At 41.6% G+C, this 18585-nt stretch overlaps 1 protein-coding gene across 17 annotated transcripts in view; it reads right to left on the bottom strand.

Moving 5' to 3' along the window:
* The window catches only part of ZFHX3 (zinc finger homeobox 3), a 1205541-nt gene that overhangs the window by 288348 nt on the left and 898608 nt on the right, over positions 1-18585 (bottom strand). The window lies entirely within an intron of this gene.

Raw genomic sequence — 18585 nt, 5'->3', positions numbered from 1 at the left:
TAAAGTATTTACAGAAATCACTGAGTTATGGTCACTTCCCTGATTTTTTAAAAAATATATCAAAATAAGGTCATAGTAAAACTAATGTCTGGGAACAATTTTAAATGAAAAAGGTGGGATTAAGTTGCAAAGTAATACAATTAAAAAGATAAAATAGACATTTTGCTTTCAAGGCAAAAGGATAAATTAAAGGTTCTATATTTTCCAAAATAGTTCTCTCACAATTTGGTATAAATGTATCAAATACACTAAAAAGAATCTGCATTTCTTCAACAGTCAGGGCCCTTCCACAGGAAATCTTGCAAAGGAGAGAGAGACTCATCCACAATTCACATAAACCTCCTCAAATTGAAGACACCAGATCTTCAAGGGGAAGATTTTTAAAAGGTTTCCAGTGGGAGTTAAGCACCTAACTGGCCTTTGTGCTTTTGAAAATCTTCCCCCTAAAATTCTTTTGGAGTGAGAGGGAGGCCTACGAGAGAAAACTTGAGTCAACAGATTCTTCAATAATTTAGGTGCCGGTGCCTGGCCTGCTAACCTTATATTATACCAGCCTTACTCCCCTTGCTTCCAAAATTCTAAGTTGGAAAATAGTGAGATACTCATTGTGAGAGATGGGGACAAGGTCCACCTACATCCGTCTTAGTCAAATATGTTCATCTTGTTACCTTTTCTAAAAATAGATGTTTTCTCTCTAAGAGTCTAATTTACAACTGCACAAAAATCTGCTGCTGTGAAGGGGGTTTACAAAGATTTGTGCTTATTTTATAAAATCATACATACATGTAAAATACCTCACACAAAGTTCATTTCAAAGAATTACATTTTTGTATGTTTTTTCAGAATATTTCCCATATATAATATAAGCAAGTCTAACATTTGCAAAAGAGAGAGAGTCTTGTTTGTGACATGCCTATTTGAAGGTGGGATCCAGTATGTGACTTCAGTCAGTTATGTACCCTGCAGCTAAACCCTGGCCCTCCCCTAATAGACAGTATAGCTGCTCTGATTAGTGCCCTCTGAGGGCTGGGATGTGGGGAATAACCATCAGGGAGCTACAGAAACCCTAAAGGAGGCTTCCCGCTCCTCCCTCAGCAATTGTTCTGATCAGCAAGAAGCTCTGCAGCAGAACAGCGAAGACGACGGATGAGATGTGAGTAGACTGCAGGGCTGAAAGGAAATGCCTCACTGCAAGGATTCTCCTCTCAGCGCCAAAATCAAACCAGGAATCTCCTTTTCTTACCACTTAACACTTCCTTTACTTCCCCCCTCTATTTTTTCTTGGAATGCAGCCTCCCAGATCTGGTCAGTGCTTGGGATGTGTGTGTTTTCTATCAGTCCTGAAGTGTTTTACAGATGGAGATGATTTGGGGGCATTTCTAGCCTGTCCATTTGCAGCAGGGTCTGATGTTTGTCTGTTGCTGTCTCTAACATTTCATGTATTGTGTTCACCAAAAGATTAGATTAAATGTTCTGTGCTAGAGAGGCAGAGAAATTGGTCCAATGTTTCCCATTTTGTATTGTTTCCTGCAGAGAGGAGTCACTAGTAACCCCTCTCCCTTCCTTCCTTTCTTTCCACCCCCTAAAAAAAGGTTCCACCAGGTACCTGCTGCCACCAGTTTCAGAATTCCATAGTGTGAGGCCAAGACTGCAAAGAACTGAGTTGTGGGCAGCTGCATCAAATCCCAACCCTTTGATTCAAACCATAAGCATTAGTTTGGTTATAGGTTGTGTTCTCCAGTCACACATTATTGATCTGCAAAGAGTCTGTTCTGTCAGACCATAGCAGCACAAGAACCCCCAAAGACCAGACCAGCACTTTCCACTGGCAAAGGGAGTGAGCAGGACCAAAGAGCATCCCATCTGCAAACACTACAGCACCTTGGTTTTATTTGAAATAAATGGCATGTCAGCAGCTTCCATTTAAAGTACATTTGTATTTGGCATTAAAAGTGACAGAGGTGGCTGAAATATTTTTATCCTCTAGAAAAAGAAGGGGGAAAGATGGTGGGTTTGTACAAAACCCTCTTCCCACAGTCAGGGGAGGCTGTGCTAGAGGAAAGTATTGCTCATAATGACACTTAAGCCCAGACACTTGAATGCTAAAGGTTAAACGTACATTCTTCAGGAAAGGGCTCTTTGCCAACTTGAACTGTGTTGTGTTCACGATAGCCTCTCCTCCTCATCCACCCCTAGCTGTATATACGGCTTCTAGCTTTTGGCATTTGTTAAAATAGTGCAGAAAATTCTTTTTTGGCATTTTGCGTGTATGTTTTATATGCTTGTCCTCCAAGCTGTCTTATCTGCCTGTCATTGTTATTCATGGTAAAAACTGTGTAAGGCTCTGGTATAAAAGTTAAGATTTTTTTCTTCATCTGAAAACAATCTTACAGATTTTAAGTCTAGAACAACCACTGTGGTTATTTATTCTGCCCTCACGTGTAACACAGGTCATAGAATTTTACCCAGTAATTCCTGCATCAGGCCCAACAACTTGCGGTCTTATTTTCAGCCTATGCATTTCAGTTAATATGGATTTAAGGCAAAAATTGGAAGCCATATATAAGTGTCTCAGTGACTAGAAAAAAGAGAAGCAGCATCATAATAATCAAACCAAGAACTGAATCTACAGTCGAGGTTTCCAACTGCTCAAGTGAGGAAGGAGCTATGGAAAAATGTTTCTCACCAGCTAAACCAATTGCATGGACATTTTAGGACCATGAAAGGCCAAACTGGCATAATATGAAAAGACCAAGCATGTATACAGAATTCCTCATAAATGCTGTATCTAGATCTGTATTATCAGGAATTTACTGCGTACATTTCTACTTTTTGTCCCCATCTACTTTTTCCACCCAAAAAAAGGAAATAACTAGGGCTGTCGATTAATCACAGTTAACTCATGTGATTAACTCAAAAAAATTAATCACGATTAAAAACATTAACTACAGTTTTAATTTCACTGTTAAACACTAGAATACCAATTGAAAATTATTAAATAGTTGTGGATGTTTTTCTATATTTTCAAATATATTGATTTTAATTACAACACAGAATACAAAGTGTGCAGTGCTCACTTTATATTATAATTTTTATTACAAATATTTGCACTGTAAAAATGATAAAAGAAATAGTATTTTTCAGTTCAGTTTATACAGTACTGTAATGCAATCTCTATCATGAAAGTGCAACTTACAAATGTAGATTTTTTTTTGCTACATTGTACACTCACCATCAGAAAGTTTAGACTTGAAATTAGACAAGGTTTCTAACCATCAGAGGAGTGAAGTTCTGGAACAGCCTTCCAAGGGGAGCAGTGGAGGCAAAAGACATATCTGGCTTCAAGACTAAGCTTGTTAAGTTTATAGACGGGAGGTAAGATGGGATAGCCTAATTTTGGCAATTAATTGGTGTTTGACTATTAGCACTAAATATGCCCAGTGGCCTGTGATGGGATGTTGGGGTGGGATCTGAGTTACTACAGAGAATTCTTTCTTGGGTGTATGGCTGGTGAGTCTTGCCCACATGCTCAGGGTTTAACTGATCGCCATATTTGGGGGTCGGGAAGGAATTTTCCTCCAGGGCAGATTGGCAGAGGCCCTGGGGGGGCGTTTCGCCTTCCTCTGCAGTGTGGGGCATGGGTCACTTCCTGGAGGATTCTCTGCACCTTGAAGACTTTAAACCATGATTTGAGGACTTCAGTGGCTCAGATATAGGTTAGGGGTTTGTTGCGGGAGTGGGTGGGTAGATTCTGCGGCTTGCGTTGTGCAGGAGGTTCAGACTAGACGATCATGATGGTCCCTCCGACCTTAAAATCTATGAGTCTATGTACTCAAAAACAATGTAAAACTTTTGAGCCTACAAGTCCATTCAGTTCTACTTCTTGTTCAGATGATTGCTAAGACAAACAAGTTTGTTTACATTTCCGGGGGATAATGCGATGTAGCCAGCATTGCAAGATATTTACGTGCCAGATGTGCTAAAGCTTCATATGTCCCTTCATACTTCAACCACCATTCCAGAGGACATGCTTCTATGCTGACGATGCTCATTAAAAAATAAAGCATTAATTAAATTTGTGACTGAACTTGGTGGGGAGGGGAATAGTATGTCTCCTGCTGTTTTACCCGCTTTCTGCCCTATATTTCATGTTCTTGCAGTCTAGGATGATGAGCCAGCACATGTTGTTTGTTTTAAGAATAATTTCACAGCAGATTTGACAAAATGCAAAGAAGGTACCAATGTGAGATTTCTAAAGATAGCTACAGCACTTGACCTAAAGTTTAAAAATCTGAAGTGCCTGCCAAAATCTGAGAGGGATGAAGTGTGGAGCATGGTTTCAGAAGTCTTAAAAGAGCAACACTTTGATGTGGAAACTACAGAACCCAAACTACCAAAAAAGAAAATCAACCTTATGCTGGTGGCATCTTACACAGATGATGAAAATGAACATCCATCAGTTTGCACTGTTTTGGATTGTTACTGAGCAGAACCTGTCACATGGCTGCATGTCCTCTGAAGCATGAAGGAACATATGAATCTTTACCGCATCTGGCACGTAAATATCTTGAGAACAGGCTAGAACTGTGCCACGCTGTTCTCACTTTCAGGTGACATTGTAAACAAGAAGGGATCGACATTATCTCCTACAAATGTAAACAAACTTGTTTGTCTGAGCGTTTGGCTGAACAAGAAGTAGGCCTGAGTGGACTTGTAGGCGCTAAAGTTTTACATTGTTTTATATTTGAATGCAGTTATTTTTTGTACATAATTCTATATTTGTAAATTGCACTTTCATGATAAAGAGATTGCACTACAGTACTTGTCTGAGGTGAATTGAAAAATACTATTTATTTTGGTTTTTACAGTGCTAATATTTGTAATAAAAATATTAAGTGAATCCTGTATACTTTGTATTCTTTGTTCTAATTGAAATCAATATATTTGAAAATGTAGAAAACATCCACAAATATTTTAATAAATGGTATTCTCTTATTGTTAACAGTGCAATTAATGTTTTAATCGTTTGACAGCCCTAGAAATAACATTAGTTTGATAGTTTTTTCTAAAGCATTCTTCTTACATAATATCAAAAACATTTCTAAAGAGAGTCAATCATCGATTAAGTGCAAACAAAAGTTTTAACTCCTCACCAACAGTTGAGAGCCACAGGGAGAAAAGGCCAAGAGTGGAAGGATGCAGGGAACAGACAGAAAAGGAGGGTGGAGCAGAACCAGGGTGCATTTTGGAAATTAGGAAACAATTTTGATTTGGATTCAGATAGTGATAGAAGGCCAACAGTATTCATGGAGGATTGGGGGTGATATTTTTCTCCTTCCTGCAATAAGAAACTAGTAGGTTTGTAATATTCTGCATCTATTTGAACTACTGCCCACCAGAGTGTATCTCTTGGCACAGTCCCCGTTGCATCCTCTGGTCCCAGCAAAAACTCACACTTAAAAAAAAAAAAAGAAATTATATATATAATTGCTTCTGTAGCTGCTGCCACTAGTCAGTTGTCCCTCACAAACAGGATGGAATGACTTAGCAGAGTCATAACCAATATACTGACAATAGTGGTAAGAGACTGATAAAACTGTATAGAACAGGAATAAAAGACAGGGCTCAGTAAGGATTTTCCCCTCCTTCCCCACCCACTTTATACTGTATTGCATAATTGGCTAAATATCCTGTGGGGATTTTACACCTTTCTCTGAGGCATCAGGCATGGACCAGGGGCAGGATACCTGACTTGATGAACCAATGGTCTGATATGATATGGCAAAATCTATGCTCCTATGAGTGGTGATGAGAGGACAGGAAAATAGAAATCAACCCCCCCCTGTTTGCCCACTCACACTGTTTGAATGCAACAGATAGGCCCAATGGCAATCTTTTAAAGACATTCACCTCAGGGAGGGTAAAGGGTTAGTGGTCTCTTTCAGTTCAGAAAGCTACTGCTAGCTGTCCTCCTCTGTCCTCCCCCCAGTTTTTGTTTTGTTTTTTGCAGAGTAAGACACTGGATTGTGCTCTGCGAATCACCCTCCAGAAATCCCAGCTAGTGAGGGAAGCAGATTATCTGTTCAGTGCTTTGGTTTCATCTGTTTCCTAACTGTATTTTGCAGCAAGTTCACTCTAAACTGAGTGTGAGTACGTGTGTAAGAGTTGAGGATTGGCTGAGGCAAATGCAGAGGGCTTGCTGAAAGGCTTGTTAAAGAAGCACGCCTGCCCATGCAATCCAATTACATAATGCTTCAAAAAATAACTATACTAGGATCTGGGAATCTTGTCTGGGTGATGTGTTTCAGCAACAGAGCGAGGTATCAAGTATCCATCTTTCAACCCAAAGGCGGACAGTATATTTCTGCCACAATCTGACACTGCTCCAGCTATAAACTGCTGTAAAGGGGAAACTTGTTTCCAAGCGAAGTGTCTGCTGTTCCCTTTCAAGGGAGTGCTGCACCCTGCAGTCCAACCCTGAGGCCTTGTAAAATGACCACTAATCTCCAGTCAGAATACAAGGCATTTGAGGGGCATGCTCTCTCTATAAGCTTTGTTTTGTGAGGGGGTTTGTAGGGTAAGAGAAATTGCTGGGCAGGAACAGACCAGCTACTCATCAAACTGTCCCTGGTTTAACCTTTCCCCAGCTCGCTATTCTTTCAGTTTCCCTCTGCCACTCCAAAATGGTTTACATATAATTACTGGGCCCCAACGCTGTGCAGGATACTCTGTAACACTTGGAGAAGATAGGGTCCCTTGCCCCCAGCAATTGACAATCTAATAGCAAGATGCTGAGCATCTTTTTCTTCCACTAAAATCAATGGGAACTGAGTACACACAGGACCTTTAAAGACCAGGCTCTCAACTGACAGTCAGTCCAGTCCAGACATTATAAATTGCATGACCAGAGATTAGAAGGTGAAGTCTCCAAGCAGCACAGGTAGCTTTTTGTTGTTGTTAATAATGTAATTGGTGGATTACATTGAAAGGCACCACAGAAGGAGCCAGTTTCAAGGAGGGATTTGAATGAAGAGGAGGTGGTAAATGGCACATTGAAGAGGAGACTGTTCTTGGGGTTTCACCGAGCTTCATATGCATAATCTGCTGTGACCTCACTTACATGTCATGAAATAACTCATTAAATAAAATTCATGTTTGCTATAAATTCTCTCATTTTAAGTTGTTCCCTGAGGTTCACCCTCTCAGCTCTGAGAACAATTTATTTCCTTCCACTTTAACGAGTCCCTTCAGCAGTTGGAATCTTTTCCACTGAGTCCCCTTAAAGTTTTCTCTTCCCTTGCTGAAAAGAAACATCATCATTATGTTTTCCTAAATCAGAACCTTCCCAGCCCCTCGGCTGTCTCCTCTTCAGGGTAATATAACCCTTCCAATGCAAGAAGGGCTGACATGGATGTGCTGTAACCAAGGTCTTGTGAAAGAACAAAATCTACCTCCTTTGATTTGTCAGTGTTTTCAAATCAAAATGATCATTAAATATTTAAGATCTTAAATCAATCTTTAGTCTTTTATTTCTCAGGGGTTGTTTTTTTTGGTAATTCTGCTCTAGAGAATCTTGTTGGAGCCATGGAAGCTGTTTGTGTAAGATGCAGCAGTAAGGAAAGGAAAGGGTGAGGGAGCCTGAGCTCCTCTGGCCCTGCTCTACACGCCATACGCTGCCTTCCTCTCATCTATTTCTAGACTGTTTACCTGGCAAGCACCACATGACCAATCCACAAGGAAATGCTGACATCACTGTGTCTCTCATACGTGTTCCCTCCCTCTGCCTGGCTGTTTGGAGACTCTCTCTCGCTCTCTCTCACACACACACACACACACACATCCTCCGTCTATGCATTTCTGCATTCAGTCTCTCCTTCCTCCACCCCATTCCTGAAGATTCTCTCCCCCTTTTCTTCCTACACATTCCTGCAGATTCTCTCTCCCTACATGCTTTTCCTGGGTCAAGACCTAGTCTGTAACACTGTTCCCTAGCACAGCTAAAGAACCATGTTGTCCCAACTACACTAACAAGAAAAAGTCATGTTAGATCAGTGGGTCTCAAACTTGTGTACTGGTGACCCCTTTCACATAGCAAGCTGCTGAGTGTGACCCACCTTAACTATATAAAAACGTGTTTTTAATTTATAACACCATTATAAATGCTGGAGGCAAAGCAGAGTTTGGGGTGGAGGCTGACAGCTCGTGACCCCCCATGTAATAACCTCACAACCCCCAGAGGAGTCCTGACCCCCAATTTGAGACCCCCTGTGTTAGATCATGACCAACAGCTGTACTAGCACACAGTTATACTTGAAGTGTGAACAGACCCTAAGCTAAATGGGACTTTGAGACCCAATAAAATTGCTTGTCAGTTGTGGATGGGGGCGCATGAGCACAATAAGTACTAGCATAAATTCTCTTGCTGTTGTGGATTTAAGAAATTGTTTGGGCTTTTTATCTACAGTTACTTTTGGATTAATCCCCTTTTATATCTATCATGCCCACCCTTCCCCTTGACATCAGTACATAAATTTAGCTCCCTTAGGTAAATTGCCTCCCTCCCTCCCCCTGCCAGATGGGATCCCGATCTCCAGCAGTTAGCATTTGGAATTAGGTGGGTTCAGTCATCTTTCCCCAGTGTAGGGTGACCAGATGGCCCGATTTTATAGAGACAGTCCCGATGTTGGGGTCTTTTTCTTATATAGGCTCCTATTACCCCCCACCCCCATCCCAATTTTTCACATTTGCTGTCTGGTCACCCTACCCCAGTGCATAATGGCTGCCTTGGTCCCTCCTCTCTATTTTTTTCTCCATATGTATGTTGAAGATCAGTGACACAAGAAATCAAGATGAATTCCTAGGAGTTTCTTTGCCTAGCCCTTGAGAGCTGGGAAACCCCCTGCAGGTATCAACTAAGGGAGGAGCCTCCAACACAGGTGCTTGACTTTTCAAAGGGTATTTATCCTGGGAACCATGTGGCAGGGCTCTGGGTTTGTGCTGCTCTGTGGGAGCTTTCTCCCTGTAGTTGGGCACAGAGCCAAAGTATGCAGTTAAAAGGAAATGTTTAATAAAGACACAGGAGCCTCAAAATGTTTACTTTTCCTCCAGAAAGGTAGAGAGATGGTGTCCCTGGAAACTGCCTTAAGAGCCAGAGCAAGCCAAGGAGGCCAGAGACGAAAAGAGAGCTGGCTTCATAGGCTGTAGGACAGAGCTCATCCTTCAACCTTTTCCTCCCTTAATAACTGCCATCCTAAGGGGTCATAAACAGTTGGGGAAAAGGTGGCCCATTAGTGAGTCTATTAAGTCTCCATTAGTTAGGTGTGAACTCATTATCCTAATAGACTTGGAGGTGGGATTCCACTTGCAGGACATTAGCACTTTAACAGGCACATTTACCACTTAGAGATGGTGTGTGAGAAAAAAGAGAAACACTCAAAGTTTTAAAGCAGCCACAGATGCTTTCTGTATGGAGCCTGACTGAGCGGGGCTCCTCGGGAAGTGCTCACGCCCATCCTAACTTCCTTGGTTCCCCCATACATGCACTACTCTTCCTGAGCTGCCCACACAGATGTTTAAATTCTTCCTCAAGACCTTTTGTTTCTGCAATACCTACAAGCAATTAGCTAACTAATCTTCCACTTATATTGTTGTATGCAGTGTTGTTTTAGCCCTGTTGGTCCCAGGATATTAGTGGGACAAGGAGGGTGAGGTTAGGGTAATAACTTTTATTGGACCAACTGGTATTTTCCACTTCTTGTTTTTGTGTTGGATGGGTGTCATCAGGTGGGGTTTTGTTGTTGTTGTTTTGTGTTTCTTGCATGATTTCCAGGTATTTTTTCCCCCTTCCTGTGTGTAGAAGCATATGATGATTTCTTGTCGGAGGTAGTCCCTTCTGGAGTACGGGAGGTGTAGTAAGTGGTTTCTCGGTTTTCAGAAGTCCAGCTGCAGAGCTGTTCAGCACATTTGGAGTTGTAGGTAGCAGTCTGAGGGCTATAGCTGGGGAGACCTCTGGGGAAGATGTTTTGTTTCTGGCATTTGCTCAGGAAGTAGATGTCACTGTTAAGTTTTGCTTCCTCTTTCTTCATGTTGAGGTGTTTCCATTTCAAACAGCAAAATTTGTTATTTTCCATTGTTGTATGCAGTGTTGCTGTAGCTGTGTTGGTCAACAGATGTTGGTTGAATAAAAGCTATTACCTCACCCACCTTGTGTCTCTAATCTTCTACTTGGCTATTTTGTTTATTTGTCTCATGAGTGAACTGTTCACTTATATGGAGGGAGGGAGTTGAACTGGAAAGGGGGAGGATAAAGACACTAGAATTAAAGGTGGCAATTGGTGTGGAAGGGAGATCAGTGGGCTGATTTGTGAGAGGGAGAATAGTATCTATAACTTAAAACAAAACAACTCCCCAAAACCATAGGCCATGACTTATTAATTCCATGGTTATCATCCTCTGATGACCTTTCTTGTTTGTTGTATCACTTTCTGCCTTAGGGCTTGTCTAGAGAGAGAGTTAGTAAATCTACAGCACACTAGCCTGCTGCACATTAACTGTCTGTGGGAACCCTGCACACTAAAAGCTCCTTAGGGTACATCTACACTGCAGTTAGACACCTGCAGCTGGCTCATGCCAGCTGACTCAGACTCGTGGGGCTTGGGTTGGGTACTGTGTAATTGTGGTGTGGACATTCTGGCTTGGACTGAAGCCTGAGCTGTAGGGCCCTCCCACCTTGCAGGCTCTCAGAACCTGGGCTCAAATGTCTACACCCTTATCCCAAGCCCTGCAAGCCTGAGTCAGGATGCACAGGCCAGCTGCAGATGTCTAATTGCAGTGTAGACATGCCCGTAGTGTGCTTTTACCTACTGAGGTTTCAAACAGCAGTAGGTAAAAGTGCAGTAGGAAACTTTTAGTGCATGGTAGTACGGTACACATGGACAGTTAGTGTGCAGCAGGCTAGCATGCTGTGGATTTACACCCTAGCTTGTTGTTCACTAACTCTTTGTGTAGCGACGGATTTTGTGTTTTTAGGCCTGGTCTACACTTTGCGGGGGAGGGGGAATCAATCTAAGGCCATGGCTACACTTGCAAATTTGCAGCGCTGCAGCAGGGTGTGAAAACACACCCTCTCCAGTGCTGCAAATTGCGGCGCTGCAAAGCGCCAGTGTGGTCAAAGCCCCAGCGCTGGGAGCGCGGCTCCCAGCGCTGTACGTTATTCCCCACAGGGAGGTGGAGTACGGACAGCGCTGGGAGAGCTCTCTCCCAGCGCTGGCGCTTTGACTACACTTAGCGCTTCAAAGCTTAGCCATAGCCTAAGTTACACAGCTGAAGTCAACGTACTTACATCTACTTACCGCAGTGTCTTCACTGCGGTAAGTCGACTGCTGACACTCCCCCATCGACTCCGCCTGCGCTTCTTGCTCCAGTGGAGTACCGGAGTCGATGGGAGAGCGCTGAGTGGTCGATTTATCGCATCTTCACTAGATGCGATAAATCATAGAATCATAGAATCTCAGGGTTGGAAGGGACCTCAGGAGGTCATCTAGTCCAACCCCCTGCTCAAAGCAGGACCAAACCCAACTAAATCAATCGAAACCCCTGCTGGATCGATTGCTCCAGAGGTAAGTGTAAACGTAGATTGTTCACTGTTTGTAGAAGGGGCCATGTCTTCCTCTGTCTGGAAAACACTGAGCACATTTTGGGTAGTATCACAATCAATGATAAATCAGCCTAAATGCAATCAGCCAATTAATGATGGCTAGGATGTGGGGGAGGGGGAAATCAACTCTTCATCAATTTACAACAAAATCAAATCTCTATTTTTAGAAACATTGTATGAATTGTAGTGTATCCTCCTTCTTCTGGCCTTGAACTATCACTGTCTTAGCCTGGAAGCAATTCAGGGCAGGGGTCTGTATAGGCTTAGCACAGTGGGGGCCAATTCCTGATTGGTGCATCTGGTAAAACTTCTATATTAATAAAGTAGCAATGAAATTGGCCAACAACAAAGGTCTCAGGGGGTTGTAAATGTGAGACCACTCAGTACTTGACAGAAAAAAGTTGCAGCAAATGTGAAGAAAAGATAAAAAGTGTCTGAGATATGGCAGAGAATTCTGTAATTCATGGCTAACAGAAGAGGATCCTAATGTTTATGCTCATAGATGAGACGTTTCTTTATCTGCTGCATTTCTTAGCAGGGTTCTCCTGCTAATGTCATGCTAGTGTTTCCTAATGAACCTTCTCTGTAGTTTTCTGCTAACTGTTGTTTCCTCAGAGAGAAAGGGGAGTGGGGAAATCATGCCCTGCAGTGAGAAAGAAATAGAAAAGCACTGTCCCATCATCACTCCACTAAAGCACAGTCCGAACATCTCTCTTTCCAAAGCTGGCTTTGAACACATCTGGTCAGTGGAAGGGGCCAACTGTGTGCAAAATCATTTAACAAGATATTAATGAGCATGGTTGCAGAAGGAAGAATGATTTTGTACCTTAGCCACAAGACTTGGAGTCAGGACTTGTAGTGCCTCAGATTCACTGTCTGGCCTGCAGCGCCAAGATACAATGTTAACAGGTAAGTTACAAATGCCTAAAACAAAGATATAGCCAGACAGACTTTGTACACAAGTCCAAGTCTATATTACAGACCTATTTTGGTATAACTACGTTGCTTGGGGTGTGAAAAATCCACCCCCCATAGTAAGGTAGTTATACTGACCTAAACCCCCATGCAAATAGTGCTATTAGATGGGAGAGCTTCTCCTATTGCCATAGCTTTTGCCGCTCGTGGAGGTGAAATAACTACACCGACGGGGGAAGCTCTCCCATCCGTGTAGTAGCATCTTTGCTTAAGTGAAGCTGCATTGATGCAGTGTTTTAAGTGTAGACCTGCCTTAAGTTTCTGTACAATACAGACAATAATTCTAGTTGACCTTCGGGGAGGGCCAAGAGAAGCAGAGGGGAACTGTGAGGCTTAATTCAGTAACATTTTTGTAGGGGTGTCAAGCAATTAAAAAATTAATTGCAATTAATCATGCTGTTAATAAGAGAACACCATTTATTTAAATATTTTGGATGTTTTCTACATTTTCAAATATATTGACTTCAATTACAACACAGAATACAAAGTGTACAGTGCTCACTTTATATTTATTTATTACAAATACTTGCACTGTAATAAACAAAAGAAACAGTATTTTTCAGTTCACCTCAGACAAGTACTGTAGTGCAATCTCTTTATCATGAAAGTGCAACTTACAAATGTTGAATTATGTACAAAAAAACCTGTACTCAAATATAAAACAATGTAAAACTTTAGAGCCTACAAGTCCACTCAGTCCTACTTCTTGTTCAGCCAAATGCTCAGACAAACAAGTTTGTTTACATTTGCAGGAGATAATGCTGCCCTCTTCTTATTTACAATGTCACCTGAAAGTGAGAACAGCGTGGCACAGTTCTAGCCTGTTCTCAAGATATTTACATGCCAGATGCGGTAAAGATTCATATGTTCCTTCATGCTTCAACCACCATTCCAGAGGACATGCATCCATGTGACAGGTTCTGCTCAATAACAATCCAAAACAGTGCAAACTGATGGATGTTCATTTTCATCATCTGTGTCAGATGCCACCAGCAGAAGGCTGATTTTCTGTTTTGGTGGTTCGGGTTCAGTAGTTTCCGCATCGGAGTGTTGCTCTTTTAAGACTTCTGAAACCATGCTCCACACCTCATCCCTCTCAGATTTTGGAAGGCAATTCAGATTTTTAAATGTTGGGTCAAGTGCTGTAGCTATCTTTAGAAATCTCACATTGGTACCTTCTTTGTGTTTTGTCAAATCTGCTGTGAAAATGTTCTTAAAACGAATATGTACTGGGTCATCATCTGAGACTGCTACAACATGAAATATAGGGCAGAATGAGGATAAAACAGAGCAGGAGATGCACAATTCTCCCCCAAGGAGTTGAATCAGAATTTAATTAACACATTTTTTTAATGTGTCATCTGCATGGACGCATGTCCTTTGAAATGGTGGCCGAAGCATGAAAGGGCATATGAATGTTTAGCATATCTGGCACGTAAATACCTTGCAATGCCAGCTACAATGATGCCATGTGAACGCCTGTTCTCACTTTCTGATGACATTGTAAATAAGATGAGGGCAGCATTAGCTCCTGGAAATGTAAACAAACTTGTTTGTCTTAAATTTGGGCTACACTAGCGGGGGGTTCGAACTAAGATATGCAACTTCAGCTATCCTATTCGTGTAGCTGAAGTCAAAGTATCTTAGTTTGATTTACCTGGCCATCCTCATGGCAGAGAGTCAACTGCTGCGACTCCCCTGTCGACTCCTCTTACTCCTCCTGCCGAGGTGGAGTATGGACGTCAATTCGCGGATCGATTTATCGTGTCCAGACGAGACGCGATAAATCAATCCCCGATACATCGAACACTACCCACCGATCTGGCGGGTAGGATAGATGTACCCTTAGTGATTTCGCTGAACAAGAAGTAGGACTGAGTGGACTTGTAGGCTCTAAAGTTTTAAATTGTTTTATTTTTGAGTGCAGTTATGTAACAAAAAAATTCTACATTTGTAAGTTACATTTTCATGAAAAAGAGACTGCACTACAGTATTTGTATAAGGTGAATTGAAAAGTACTATTTCTTTTTTATCATTTACAGTGCAAATAATTGTAATAAAAAATATAAAGTGAGCACTGTACACTTTGTATTCTGTGTTGTAATTGAAATCAATATATTTGAAAAAGTAGAAGAACACTGAAAATATTTAATAAATTTCAATTGGTATTCTATTGTTTAACAGTGTGATTAAAACTGCGATTAGCCATGATTAATTTTTTTATCGCGATTAATTGCTTTGAGTTAATTGCGTGAGTTAACTGCAATTAATCGACAGCCCTACATTTTTGTAAATTCCATTGATGTTTTCTAAATGCTTGTATACAGATATGCAAACAATATAGATGGAGATGATAGCTATATGACAAATTGCAGAACCATGTGATATATATAGTTATCTTGCACCCTTACCCACTCTCAATTGCCCTCTGCTCACTTATTCAAGACTTATTTTAACAACTGAAACCTCTCAACAGATTCAAATGGCTGAGAATAAAAAATAAATCAGCCTGGCAGAGAAGTGTTTTCCTCCTCCACAAAAGAAGAATTTCCTGCCAAAATATCCCAGGCTGGGCTAGTGGTAGCTTTTCTATACATAAAAATATAATGGATGTTAAAACCCAATATCCTGAAAGACCATAGAACCAGAAAAAGGAGCTTTATCCCACTGGAAAGAGAAGACTTGCAGCTTTCCATGGGGACCCAGCACCTGCTTCTAGCCTGGAAGATGCTGAGATTTCTTGACTTTAAATGTGACGTTTAAGTTATGAAAGCTATAGACATTTTTATGGGTCCCTCTTGTCTTGTGCAATTGGATTCATGGTAACAAAGGCACCTGGGTTTACAAGAAGAGGGATACAAAAAATAGTTCCAATAAAACCTATAAAACTCTAAACCTTCCTAAAATTGCTTTTCTATAACATATGTTTTATACAGGACACAATTATATGATAGTAAGGTTTTATCAGCAAACATTTGGGGTAACCTGCATAACTCACTTGTAGTGTCACCACTTGTAAATAATGGGACCATCCCAAAGTCATAGTGATAGAACCTTTATACCACAGCACCCATTCTACATAGATCTATGTCGTAGCAGGGGATAATTAGCTGTGTTGCCATTTAAACTGTCAACATGAAGTTTCCAACTTAGCACCAAATGGGACAGTTCACCCCTCTCTGAGCTACTGTTTCTGGCTATGTATGTGCAGTCTCAGATTGTGCGGTACAGATTCATAACAAGAAAGGGTTTTTTTTCACAATGAAGAACCATTTTTTTTCGTAAATGAAAGTTAAAATTCTTCTGAAAGTGATGAGCTCTTCAGAGCAATTCAAGTGAGATGTTCCACCGAATGCCAGTTCAGCTGGATTCCTGTGGCTAACCTGAAACAAGATGCCCCACTGCAGCTCTCCTATGACATGCTGGGGAAAAAGGTGGCAGAATGTACCTAGGAGTCAATGAGTGACTAGGACTAGGAGCAATGGGGGAGAACTCTTCTTGGTTTACACATACTTTGAGACTATAAATTACTTACAAGAACAGCAGCGCTATAGTTTTCCTGCTCAGACACAGAATTTCCACTTGAAGCCCTCTCTGCTGGATTCACAGTAGAACACATTTATTTTTCCACATTTAATCAGCTTTCAGAATTACTAGTTCTCTTTCTTAAAGAATGTAAGTGAGACGGACTGAAGGTATCTGGTGACAGAGTAGCTAAAAATAGATTCCTTTAGGAAAAGCTTATTGATTTTCCAGAGTGGAGAGTGTGTGCCCATATGGGTGTGAGTGGATGAGAATGAATGGGTGTTACAAAAACTGCATGTATTAAAAAAGAAACTAATTTTGATTATAATTTGAAAGGGGCAGCAACCATAGTCCAAATGATGGCTGTAATTGAAGACTGCAGCTGGATTGGTTAGCTGCCTGCAGATCAGAGTGCTATATAGACATAGGCCCTGGAAGTTTTTCTGAGGGTAATGATATTGCGAGAGATCTTGTGAAAGAAAGACAAGAAGGGGAGAGAAGGCAAAGATCCTGTTTACCGGAAAAGGATTGGAAGAAAAAAAATGAAGCTCTGTCAGATTAGATCAACTATTACAATTATTCCCATGTTTATAGTGTTTTGAACAATAAAGCTAAGCTGGAGTATTAGCAGCCGGGACACACAGCTCCACCCCTTGAGAGATCACTTATATGGCCTTCATGAGGCTAAGAAATAAACACTTTGTCTTCACCCTGCTATTTATGGGTTGCTTGAGAGCATCAGGCTCTTTTTTCTGCATTTACCTGGGCACAAGATTATTATGGAACCGGGCTTTAATAAGATCAACAATAAATTAGAATGACCACACATGAACAGCTAGCTACTGCTTCCCAGGTCTACAGTGCTCATTTACAGAGTTGACCTGGTTTGCACTAATTCATATCCATTGTCCTCCCCTCTTTTGTGGATATGTCTAAGGCTTACGATTACAAACTGGAACTGTTGTAACTGAGTTAGAGAACAACCATGTTCTAATTGAATCAGGGGACCTGGTTATCATAGTAGGTTTATTTCTCATGTCTCCCTCTATTCAGTCTCACACTGCAGCTTGCATCTGACAATTCCTCTTAGATAGCTTATTGTCAACATGCCTAAAATCGAACTTATTTTTCCACCTAAACCCTCTTCACTTCCTCCCTTCTCCACTTCTGTCTAGTCTACTACAGGGCTCTTTGACACCTAGACATGGAATTCCGAGGTCATCAGAATGTTGGGAATCATTAAAAAAGGGACAGATAATGTGACAAAGTTCCTCTTCTACCTTGGTGGGTCCTGCACTTATTGGCAGATTTGCTCACCTCAGTGATCTTCCCCTCTGGTGGAACCCACAATCTGGGTCAACTCCTCCTGTGTCTGATCAGGAGTTGGGAGGTTTGAGGGGGAACCCGGGCCCACCCTCTACTCCGGGTTCCAGCCCAGGGCCCCGGGGATTGCACCTGTCTAGAGTGCCTCCTGTAATAGCTGCATGACAGCTACAACTCCCTGGGCTACTTCCCCATGGCCTCCTCCAAACACCTTCTTTATCCTCACCACAGGACCTTCCTCCTGGTGTCTGATAATGCTTGTACTTCTCAGTCCTCCAGCGGCACACCCTCTCACTCTCAGCTCCTTGTGCCTCTTGCTCCCAGCTCCTCACACGCACACAACAAACTGAAGTGAGCTCCTTTTTAAACCCAGTTGCTCTGATTAGCCTGCCTTAATTGATTCTAGCAGCTTCTTGATTGGCTGCAGGTGTTCTAATCAGCCTCTCTGCCTTAATTGTTTCCAGAAAGTTCCTGATTGTTCTGGAACCTTCCCTGTTACTTTACCCAGGGAAAGGGGACCTACTTAACCTGGGGCTAATATATCTGCCTTCTATCACTCTCCTGTAGTCATCTGGCCTGACCCTGTCACAATAATAAGACAGAAAATATCATATTGCTGCTATATAAATTCATGGTACGCCCAAACCTTGAATACTGTGTGCAGATGTGGTTGTCCCATCTCAAAAAAGATATATTGGAATTGGAAAAGGTTCAGAAAAGGGCAACAAAAATGATTAGGGGTATGGAATGTCTTCCATATGAGGAGAGATTAATAAGACTGGGACTTTTCAGCTTGGAAAAGAGATGACTAAAGGGGGATATGATTGAGGTCTATCAAATCATGACTGGCATGGAGAAAGTAAATAAGGAAGTGTTATTTACTCCTTCTCATAACACAAGAACTAGGGTTCACCAAATGAAATTAATAAGTAGCAGGTTTAAAACAAACAAAAGGAAGTATTTCTTCACACAATACACAGTCAATGTGTGGAACTCCTTTCCAGAGGATGCTGTGAAGGCCAAGACTATAACAGGGTTCAAAATAGAATTCAATACATTCATGGAGGACAGGTCCATCAATGGCTATTAGGCAGGATGGGCAGGGA

This window comes from Mauremys reevesii, linkage group 16 (assembly GCF_016161935.1).
Source record: "Mauremys reevesii isolate NIE-2019 linkage group 16, ASM1616193v1, whole genome shotgun sequence".
Classification (NCBI taxonomy): domain Eukaryota; kingdom Metazoa; phylum Chordata; order Testudines; family Geoemydidae; genus Mauremys; species Mauremys reevesii.
Note: the sequence above shows the minus strand (reverse complement) of the source record. Positions and strands in the feature narration are given on the sequence as shown.